Raw genomic sequence first — 10700 nt, forward strand, 5'->3', positions numbered from 1 at the left:
CATCCAAACGAGGTGATTCTAGTGAAGACTTATCAGTAAAGGGGACATGTGATTAAAAAGGACCAATCAGTCTGACCTGTGGTGGCGCAGCGGATAAAGCGTTAACGTGGGAGTGCTGAGGTTGCCAGTTTGAAAACCTGGGCTTGCCTGGTCAAGGCATATATGGGAGTTGATGCTTTCTTTTCTCCTCCTTCTCTCTCTCTCTCTCTCTCTCTCTCTCTCTCCTCTCTCTCTAAAAAAAAAAATGAATAAAATTAAAAATTAAAATAGGGCCAATCAGAATCCTACCCCACAATTTTTAAAGAAAACTGGAGGTATTTTATTTCCTTTAGAGTGTGATATATCTGACCTGTGGTGGCGCAGTGGATAAAGCATTAACCGGGAATGTTGAGGTCGGTGGTTTGAAATCCTGGGCTTGCCCAGCCAAGGCACATAGAAAGAGCAACTATTACAAATTGATGCTTCCTGCTCCTACCCGCCCCCCCTCCAATAAAAAAAATTTAGAGTGTCAAATATATGAGGATATGTGCTCTAAAACTGTGATCCCCTGTCCTCAAGCCGGGTATAGAATGCTGGTCTGTAGTAAGAAAACAAGGCCATCATGCAGAGAGAAGCATAGAGTTCCCCTGTCCTGATTCTGGCTTCTTGAGGTTTGACTGGTCACCCCTTCCTCTGCTTATGTTAGATACCTAAGTATATGTCTATAATAAAGCCTCCACTTATCTTTGCTCATTGGAGTTAGGTTCTTATCACTTGCAACCAAAAATATATTCTTCCCTCTTTGGTTTTCAGTCTTCTTAGTGTTCTAAAGTACAGTAATTCTAATTTTTAAACACTGAGTATTTCACAAAATCCCACTTCTATGAACTTTCTGATTAAGACTTTGTTTAATCTGGAACAAAGCCAATCACTCTCTTCACTTTCACTTCTCATATCTGAAATGCATGAGGAAGAAGGATTTTGCAAGGTGAGTAGTAGTTGTCCAAGAATACTGATGACAGCACAGGCAAAAGTTCCCGTGATTAGGTCACTGGTCCCCAAAGCCTGGCTTCTCAAGTACTCAGAAGCTAGACAGAACATCTAACACCACAGCCACTCTTCCTCCACATGTTTCTATTTTCCTGCCAACCAGAGGACACTCGCCATCTTAAGAGAACACATTGACTGGACTTAGTTGTGTGACATATGCCTTTCTTTTATAATTTTGAAGTGACCAAATAGCAAATACCCAAATAGGTAGTCTCTAGGACAGGGGTCGGGAACCTATGGCTCGTGAGCCAGATGTGGCTCTTTTTTTTTTTTTTTTTTTTTTTGTATTTTTCTGAAGCTGGAAACGGAGAGGGACAGTCAGACAGACTCCCGCATGCGCCCGACCGGGATCCACCCGGCACGCCCACCAGGGGCGATGCTCTGCCCACCAGGGGGTGATGCTCTGCCCCTCTGGGGCATCGCTCTGCCGCCACCAGAGCCACTCTCGCGCCTGGGGCAGAGTCCAAGGAGCCATCCCCAGTGCCCGGGCCATCTTTGCTCCAATGGAGCCTTGGCTGTGGGCGGGGAAGAGAGAGACAGAGAGGAAGGGGGGGGGGTGGAGAAGCAAATGGGAGCTTCTCCTATGTGCCCTGGCCGGGAATCGAACCCGGGTCCCCCGCACGCCAGGCCGACGCTCTACTGCTGAGCCAACCAGCCAGGGCCAGATGTGGCTCTTTTGATAGTTGCATCTGGCTCGCAGACAAATCTTTAATAAAAAAATAATGTTAAAAATATAAAACATTTTCATGTATTACAATCCATTCATTTCCTACCGCTCATGTTCATGGTTGCTGGTGGCTGGAGCCAATCACAGCTGTCCTCCAGCACAACAACAAGTTTTTATTGGCTAATGTGTAATGTACACGGGTTGTTGTATGGCTCTCATGGAATTACATTTTAAAATATGTGGCGTTCATGGCTCTCTCAGCCAAAAAGGTTCCCAACCCCTGCTCTAGGAGACTTGAATAAGAGTTTCCTTTGTTTAATATAAAACCATGCAATAGAAATGCAAATATTAAGCAAAGTAAATTACCAAATCCTTGAGGAGTGTGAATCAGAGTCTCAGCTCTCTTCACATTCAAATATACCTCTTGGGGTGGGGAGGGATTTACCAACAGACTAGAATAAATCTAATATGCTGTGCAACCTTAGTTAAGCCACTCCCTAGTCCTGAGCTTCAGGGGCTTAGACCAGATGGTTTCTGCAGGCCCTCTTGGCCCTAATACTCTTGATTTTATGTCCATTTTCTATAAGAGCTGCAAGTAGCAAACAGGATTTTGGCAGAAATTCTTTCATTATGAAAGCCTCCTTTTGCCTGACCAGGAGGTGGCGCAGTGGATAGAGCATTGGACTGTGATGCCGAGGACCCAGGTTTGAGACCCCGAGGTTGCCAGCTTGAGCGTGGGCTCATCTGGTTTGAGCAAAGCTCACCATCTTGGACCCAAGGTTGCTGGCTCAAGCAAGGGGTTACTTGGTCTGCTGAAGGCCCACGGTCAAGGCACATGTGAGAAAGCAATAAATGAACAACTAAGGTGTCACAATGAAAAACTGATGACTGATGCTTCTCATCTCTCTCCGTTCCTGTCTGTCTGTCCCTATCTATCCCTCTCTCTGACTCTCTCTCTGTCTCTGTAAAAAAACAAACGAACAAAACCCCCCAAAAACAAAACCTCCTTTCTTCCTGGGTACAATGAAAAGAGCCAAGGCCTCTGTGACCTCCACATCACTCAGTCAAGCTTGAGGCCTGATTTCTGAGGCTGCCAGAAAGCATCTTAACAGCTAAGTGCATCTGGATGGTCTATGACTGCTTGTCCCACACCAGAAGTTTTTAAAGGGTAACGAGGAAGAGGAGAAACAAGGCTCTCTGAGGAGACTTGCTAAGAATAGAGCACAGGCCCATGTTTCAGAAGAAACACCAGGCAGCTATGTTTAAGAGCCATAAATGAATGCCAATCCAAGGACTTAATTTATAGAGCACCAAGCATGTGCCAGGCTCAGCTGGACAAGATCTTTCTGAGGACAATCTCTGTCATGCAGCTAGAAGCCTGGAAACTAACCCACTGAGAGATCTGCATGTGCTGAACTATCTTTCAATCCCTCCAAACATCAGATCACAGGATGAGGACTAAGAAGGTAGTGTGGTAGAGTGGTTAAGAGTGTAGTGCTGGTCTGACAAATCTGGGTTCAATTCTTGGTTTTTTATCACTAACTATACTGCTCACAGAAATTAGGGGATATTTCAAAATGAATATAAAGCTATAAAATATCCCCTAATTTCTGTGAGCAGTATAGTTGTGTGACTTTGAAAAAATTACCTGCTGAGCCTCAATTACTTCATATGTAAATACAAAAATGTATATTTACCTCAAGAGTTTGTTGAGAGGATTAAATGAGAGAATGGGCATAAAGCTCTTACTTAGTGCCTGATAAATGTGGTACTGACAGCTGTCCCACACAGTTATCTCAACCAGGCAAGGCCAGCGAGGCAAATCCAACCCAAGATTTGTATAAGGGCACTAAGAACAGAGACCCAGTGTAAACACCATGAGCAAAAGAGCAATAGAAGGGGGAATGTAAGTAGGAGATGGAGCCTGGACTTGGAAAGTAGGTCAGGTAGAATAAAGGAACAAGGGAGGAGAGTCCAGAATGGCCTTGTCAGCTCTGTTGCATGACCTTGTTGGGCTGACTGCCACAACACATCTGACAGAATGATCTCATGTACTTTCTCTTTCCTCCTAGAAACCAATCTCCAGAAGTAAGAAATAAGCCAAGAGTGAGGTTTTAGAGTGTTCTGGAGCCTATATTAGACGTGCCCTCCCACACTCAAAAAATTAGGATTCCAGAGACCTGGGGTTGAGTTCTCTCTCTGCAACATGCTAACTGTGTGATCTTTGACAAATGTATTTCCATCTCTAAAATGAGATTAATAATCTTTCTTCACAAAGTAGTCCTGAGAGTCAAATACAAGTGTATTTTAGAAACTGGTGGATATTCTGGACATATAAGTTTTGATTGGCCTTCAGAGAAACCTCTGGAGGCTATGAGCAGTTAAAAAGAATCAGCCAGTGCATGCTGGGATGTGATGAACAGAGCAGTGAGTTGCAACAGGATTGGGACCCAGGAGGGGAAGACAGAAGGGTCCGTCTGCGCTATGATTAGAATCCCATAATAAAAATCATCACTCAGCCTGACCTGTGGTGGCGCAGTGGATAAAACGTCGACCTGGAACACTGAGGTCGCCGGTTCGAAACCTCAAGCTTGCCTGGTCAAGGCACATATGGGAGTTGATGCTTCCTGCTCCTCCCCCTTCTCTCTCTCTCTGTCTCTTTCTCACACTCCTCTCTCTCTAAAAAATCAATAAATAAAATATTTCTTTAAAAAAAAAAAAAAAAAAAATCATCACTCATGTTCAGCTCTTTACAGTTCCCAAAGCACTATCAAAGCCCCAGTGATCTTTGACAAGTATTCAGAAGAGGAAAACTGGCCTGCGTCAGTAATACAACCAGCCCAAGACTGCATAGACAAGGCAGCAAATTACATGGTTCGTCTCAGAACAAGGTAGGGTCTGCCTCTAAGAATAGGCATTCCTGATTCTGAATACTGCCTTCCTATTGGGGGTGGGGCACAGCTGATGAGAAAACCTAAGTATTCATTGTGTCTACATCTGGTTTCTTCTCTGCTGGTGGGAGAGAAGGAAGGAGAGGAACACATGCTGTCCTCACCACCCCGACACCCTCAGTAAAATTAAACCCTGGAACAGGGTTGAGCAGCAGAGTCTGTCCTTGTTTCATGGGACCAGGGGTAGTTGGTCTCTGGAGTCACACAGAAAAATGCCACCTTATTCAGATTGTACACCTTCTTCAATTCCCTCAATTGTTCTTTCTAATTTATTCAACCAGGAATCAGGCTGGTCTCATGCCAGCCTAGGAGATGTGTCATTACAGTCTGAGCAGAATTACTCAGGTGGCGCAATTAGCAAGAATTGGAGTTATCCTTCTCTAGGACTGAGCAGAGAGAGAGGAATAATAACTCTCAAGTCTCTCCCATCAGATTCTAGCTAAGCAGATGTTTTCATGCTTTTTTAAAATTATTTTTTTTTGTATTTTTCTGAAGTTGGAAATGGGGAGGCAGTCAGACAGACTCCCGCATGTGCCCAACCGGGATCCACCTGGCATGCCCATCAGGGGTCGATACTCTGCCCCTCTGGGGCATTGCTCTGTTGCAACCAGGGCCATTCTAGCAACTGAGGCAGAGGCCATAGAGCCATCCTCAGTGCCCGGGCCAACTTTGCTCCAATGGAGCCTTGGCTGCAGGAGGGGAAGAGAGAGACAGAGAGGAAGGAGAGGGGAGGGGTGGAGAAGCAGATAGGCACTTCTCCTGTGTGCCCTGGCCGGGAATCAAACCCAGGACTCCTGCACGCCAGGCTGACGCTCTACCACTGAGCCAACCGGCCAGGGCCTTCATGCTTTTTAGTGCTTATTGTTTTCCATGCACTGACACCTCTTATCAGTGACATATTAAATATTAAATGTCATGTAGTAGTGTGAGTTTGTACAAATATAAAGAAATATATGGATCTAGAGGAGTATACACAGTAACAAAAGGGAAGATCCCACTTGCAAATATCTGTAGTGTCTTCTTGTTTTGTGTTGGTATGTTTCATTGATACAAACTGACTTTTCTTAATGTAGCTTCTATCCTTATTGTAATAGCAGTGATGGTATGTGTATTAAAGTTCATCTGAACTATGTATCATTTGTGGAGCGACTCTTCCCTGAGTTTGTGCTAAGAGCTTTGGGAGGAGACTCTGCCATCTGAGGTCTTAGGGACTAAGATAGTAGGTCTAGCACCAATGCAATGAAAGCCACGATACAAGGCAGTAGTTCATGAATGACTCAGAAAAGGGGGAGATTGGGGTGAACTATAACAGTCAGGGAAGGCTGAATGGAGGAAGGACTGGGGCTGCAAGAGGTCAGGGACAGCCATTCAGCTTGCACTTCAGAGACCCTCTCCGGGTCCCAGCTCCGTACTGAGAGGATGCAGAAAATCATGGAGCAGTGTACGCCTCCAAGCAACTTAGCTCAGTATTAACTCCCAACAGAGAGTCAGGATACACTGCTGGATAGCATGTGGGAGCAAGGCTGCCAAATTGGTAAGAAAGTACTAAGACCATAGAAAAATGAAACAAAATGCAGATAGAACTGGCCTGATTTGGGAAGAGGAGAATCCATTCCTTATCCACCAATCCCCCAAAAGTAGAGCAAGTCTAAGCAGGTAGCAAATTCAATTCAGTTCTTCACCCATTCCTAGCATGTCTAGATTACTTATAACACCTAATACTATGCTATCCCATATTGTTTAGGTAATGATAATAAGGAAAAGAGTCTGTACATGTTTAATTATAAGTGCAACTATTGTAGGCCTAACTAGTATAAAGTACATGTCAGCAGCATGACTTTTTTCCTGAATATTTTCCATCCACAGTTAGTTGAGCCCATGGATATGGAACCTGCAGAAGGGAGAGTTGACTATATTTTCAAACTGTAGTAGTTCATAGAATAGTGGCTGCCAATAAAAATGAGTGGCAATTAATTCATTGAGAAGACTGGGATACACTTCAGATCTGAGCCTCTGCATGTGTTGTTCTTTCTACTCCTCTGTCTCCCAAGATCAGTTAGTATCTTCTCTGGGAAACAACATTCCCCTCTGCTTTCCTTTACCATAGAACTTACTATGCCATACTGTAATTTTCTGGTTACTTGCAGGACTAGATTGTCCATTGATACAAAGCACATTTTTCTTTTTTCTGTGAAATAAACCAGGAAAGAAGTAGGTAGTTAGCTATAGTATCCAGAGTTCACTATCAGTTCACTGCTTTTCCAAGCTCCCAGCTTTTGAAAGAGCTGCCTGGATCACAGTTACACTTATTGATAGGGAGGCTTCTATCCCTTCTTTATTGGCATCTTTCTGCTTTTCATGGTGGATATATAGGATGCCTGTGAATCAGATGGTAACTGTCCAAAATAAATACTTGGGTCTATGCATGATTCATAAACTGATTCCTTAAGAGAATAGATAGGCCCTGGCTGATTGGCTCAGTGGTAGAGCGTCGGCCTGGTGTACAGGAGTCCCGGGTTCAATTCCCAGCCAGGGCATACAGGAGAAGCGCCCATCTGCTTCTCCATCCCTCCCCCTCTCCTTCCTCTCTGTCTCTCTCTTTCCCTCCCGCAGCCAAGGCTCCATTGGAGCAAAAAGTTGGCCTGGGCACTGAGGATGGCTCCATGGCATCTGCCTCAGGTGCTAGAATGGCTCTGGTTACAGCAGAGCAACACCCCAGATGGGCAGAGCATCGCCCCCAGGTGAGCATGCCCGGTCAGGCGCATGCGGGAGTCTGACTGCCTCCCCATTTGCAACTTCAGATAAATAAATAAAAAAAAAAGATAAAAATAAGATCCTAAAAATTCTGCTGAGATTAGCAATAATATCTCTAAGTTCCTTCTTTCCTCTATTTCCATTGCTATTGCTTCAACTTACAACATCAATTCTTACCTCACCAGAGGAGCATGGTGGTTAAGAACAGACTCCCTCTAAGCAGGTGGTGGCACAGTGGATAGAGCGTCGGACTGGGATTCAGGGGACCCAGGTTCCAGACCCCGAGGTCGCCAGCTTGAGCGTGGGCTCATCTGGTTTGAGCAAAAGCTCACCAGCTTGGACCCAAGGTCGCTGGCTCGAGCAAGGGGTTACTTGGTCTGCTGAAGGCCCACGGTCAAGGCACATGTGAGAAAGTAATAAATGAACAACTAAGGTGTTGCAACGAAAAACTGATAATTGATGTTTCTCATCTCTCTGCGTTCCTGTCTGTCTGTTCCCCTCTATCCCTCTCTCTCACTCTGTAAAAAATAAATAAGTAAATAAATAAAATCTTTAATAAAAAAAAGAACAGGCAGAGGCCCGAACTTGCGCGGCGCAGCTTGAACTCTTGGTGTCGCCGTGGGAGCCTCAGCCATGGCTGAAAGCGGCCGGACTCCTCAGGCCCGTGCGCTCCTGCAGCAGTGCCTGCACGCCCGGCTGCAAGTACGCCCCGCCGAGGGGGATTCTGCGGCCCAGTCGGTGGAGGTTCAGAGAGGATTAGTGATCTACGTGTGCTTTTTCAAAGGAGCTGATAACGAACTTCCTCCAAAAATGGTTAATACACTGTTAAATGTAAAATTAAGTGGAACAGAAAATGGCAAGCTGGTCTCCATATTGGATCTCCCTGGCAGTATTCTTATCATTCCTCAAGCCACCCTTGGAGGGAAAGTAAAAGGAAGAAGAATGCAGTATCACTCTAACTCTGGAAAAGAAGAAGGATTAGAACTTTATTCCCAATTTGTGACTCTGTGTGAAAAAGAATTAGCTGCCAACAGCAAGTGTGCTGAAGCGGGGGTTGTGGTAGAACACAGCACTTATGGGAACAGGCAGGTGTTAGAGCTGGAGACCAATGAGCCATACACACACCTGATTGAGTTTTGAAAAATTAAGTGTTTGTTACTACAATTGTTTTCTGGTACAAAATTCTAGACTGTAATTAAATCCCCCCCCCCCCCATTTTCTTGACTATACTAATCTGCACCATTTTTAGACAAGGAAATCCTAGGGCCTATCCATAACATTGCAGACAGCTAATGGAATGATCTTGCCAGTCACCTAAACTCTGGCTCTCAGTTACTTTTCATCCTGCTTTCCCTGCACTTGACTTGAAATTTTGAGAAATGCTTTCTATTCATTTTCTGGTCATTGTGGAAATGTTCTTAGATAGCTGTGTTTAAGTATTTTGCAGTGACGAGTTTTGTGCAATCAAGAAAAATATACTTCTCATATCCTCGAATTTATGTAGTACGTAATAACAATAACTGTATTAAAATTGGATAGAATTCAGTACAAACCAATTATAATTTTGCCAATTTGTTTTACTATTCAGTTTTCTACATTTTGAATAAAAGAATTATAAAAAAAAAAGAACAGACTCTGGAGACAAACTATGGATTCAATTTTTTTTATAAATAAATTTTTATTAATTTTAATGGGGTGACATAAATAAATCAGGGTACATATATTCAAAGAAAACATGTCCAGGCCTGACCTGTGGTGGCGCAGTGGATAAAGCGTCGACCTGGAAATGCTGAGGTCGCCGGTTCGAAACCCTGGGCTTACCTGGTCAAGGCACATATGGGAGTTGATGCTTCCAGCTCCTCCCCCCTTCTTTCTCTCTGTCTCTCTCTCTCTCTCTTCTCTAAAAATGAATAAATAAAATATAAAAAAAAATTAAAAAAAAAATTAAAAAAAAAAAAAAAAAACATGTCCAGGTTATCTTGTCATTCAATTATGTTGCATACCCAAGGATTCAAATTTTGATTTGGGAAAATTACTAATCTCTCCATACCTCAGATTCTATATCTGTAGAGGAGGGATTCATCATAGAGTTGCTGTGAGCATTGAATGAGATCATGTATGTTTAGGAGAATGCCTGGAACATAACAAATGTTAGCTATAATTATTATTACTTGCTTTTGTTTATATCATTTGTGTCCTGGTAGAGAATAAATGTAACATTCAAATTAGGTAATTTGAGGTATATTTAATAAAGGAACTCTTAACAAAATGAGTGCAGCGCTTAGAGAGACCAACATGGGGTATAAATTTCCCTCAGTGAGAGCAACAATGGGAATCATTACTAGCCAAAGGCACGAAAGGATAAGGGTAGGGAGTGATTACCAGAATCTGAAGAGTGCAGTTGCATGGAAGGGGCTACTTGGTCAGAGGTGTGGCCTTTGGTGGAGGTGCATATCCTCACCAAGTGACTCAGTAGGGAGGGACCTGGGGGATAGATACCCTCTTTCCTTTTTCCTGCTGACCTCTGATCTTCTGCTTCTACCTCCCAATGCTAGACCTAACCAGAAACTAGAGGGCAAGGAAGACTGTTGGGACCTCACATAGGTCAAACTTCTGGAACACAGGATAGGTGGAGTACAGTGGAGAAAGTGTCTGAAGAGGCAACCGGATAATATCTGACACCCTTTCATCTAGTCCAGGGGTCCCCAAACTTTTTACACAAGGGGCCAGTTCACTGTCCCTCAGACTGTTGGAGGGCCGGACTATAAAAAAAACTATGAACAAATCCCTGTGCACACTGCACATACCTTATTTTAAAGTAAAAAAAAACAAGACGGGAACAAATACAATATTTAAAATAAAGAACAAGTAAATTTAAATCAACAAACTGACCAGTATTTCAATGGGAACTATGGGCCTGCTTTTGGCTAATGAGATGGTCAATGTGCTTCTCTCACTGACCACCAATGAAAGAGCTGCCCCTTCCGGAAGTGTGGCGAGGGCCGGATAAATGGCCTCAGGGGGCCGCATTTGGCCCGCAGGCCGTAGTTTGGGGACCCCTGATCTAGTCTCACCTTCCTCTATTCCCTATCTTGCAGCTGCAATGCTTTTTCTAAAGCAAAAATCTAATCTTGTCTTGCCCCAAGTTGATATCCTTTGGTGGCCTGCATTGCCCTCAGATAAAGATACTCAACATAAAGTATGGGACCTAATGATTTATCTCCAGCTTTAAACCCCTTCAGTTGTAACTATTGCCATCCCCGTTTCAACCTTTCCTCTGAGCCATATCTAATTACTTT

The 10700-nt window shown here is 43.8% G+C and overlaps 1 pseudogene; it reads left to right on the forward strand.

The window, feature by feature from the left end:
- Window positions 1–7987: 7987 nt before the first annotated feature.
- LOC136329060 (D-aminoacyl-tRNA deacylase 2 pseudogene) lies at window positions 7988–8541 on the forward strand (annotated as a pseudogene).
- The last annotated feature ends 2159 nt before the right edge of the window (window positions 8542–10700 follow it).

Source organism: Saccopteryx bilineata, chromosome 3, assembly GCF_036850765.1.
Source record: "Saccopteryx bilineata isolate mSacBil1 chromosome 3, mSacBil1_pri_phased_curated, whole genome shotgun sequence".
Classification (NCBI taxonomy): Eukaryota; Metazoa; Chordata; class Mammalia; order Chiroptera; family Emballonuridae; genus Saccopteryx; species Saccopteryx bilineata.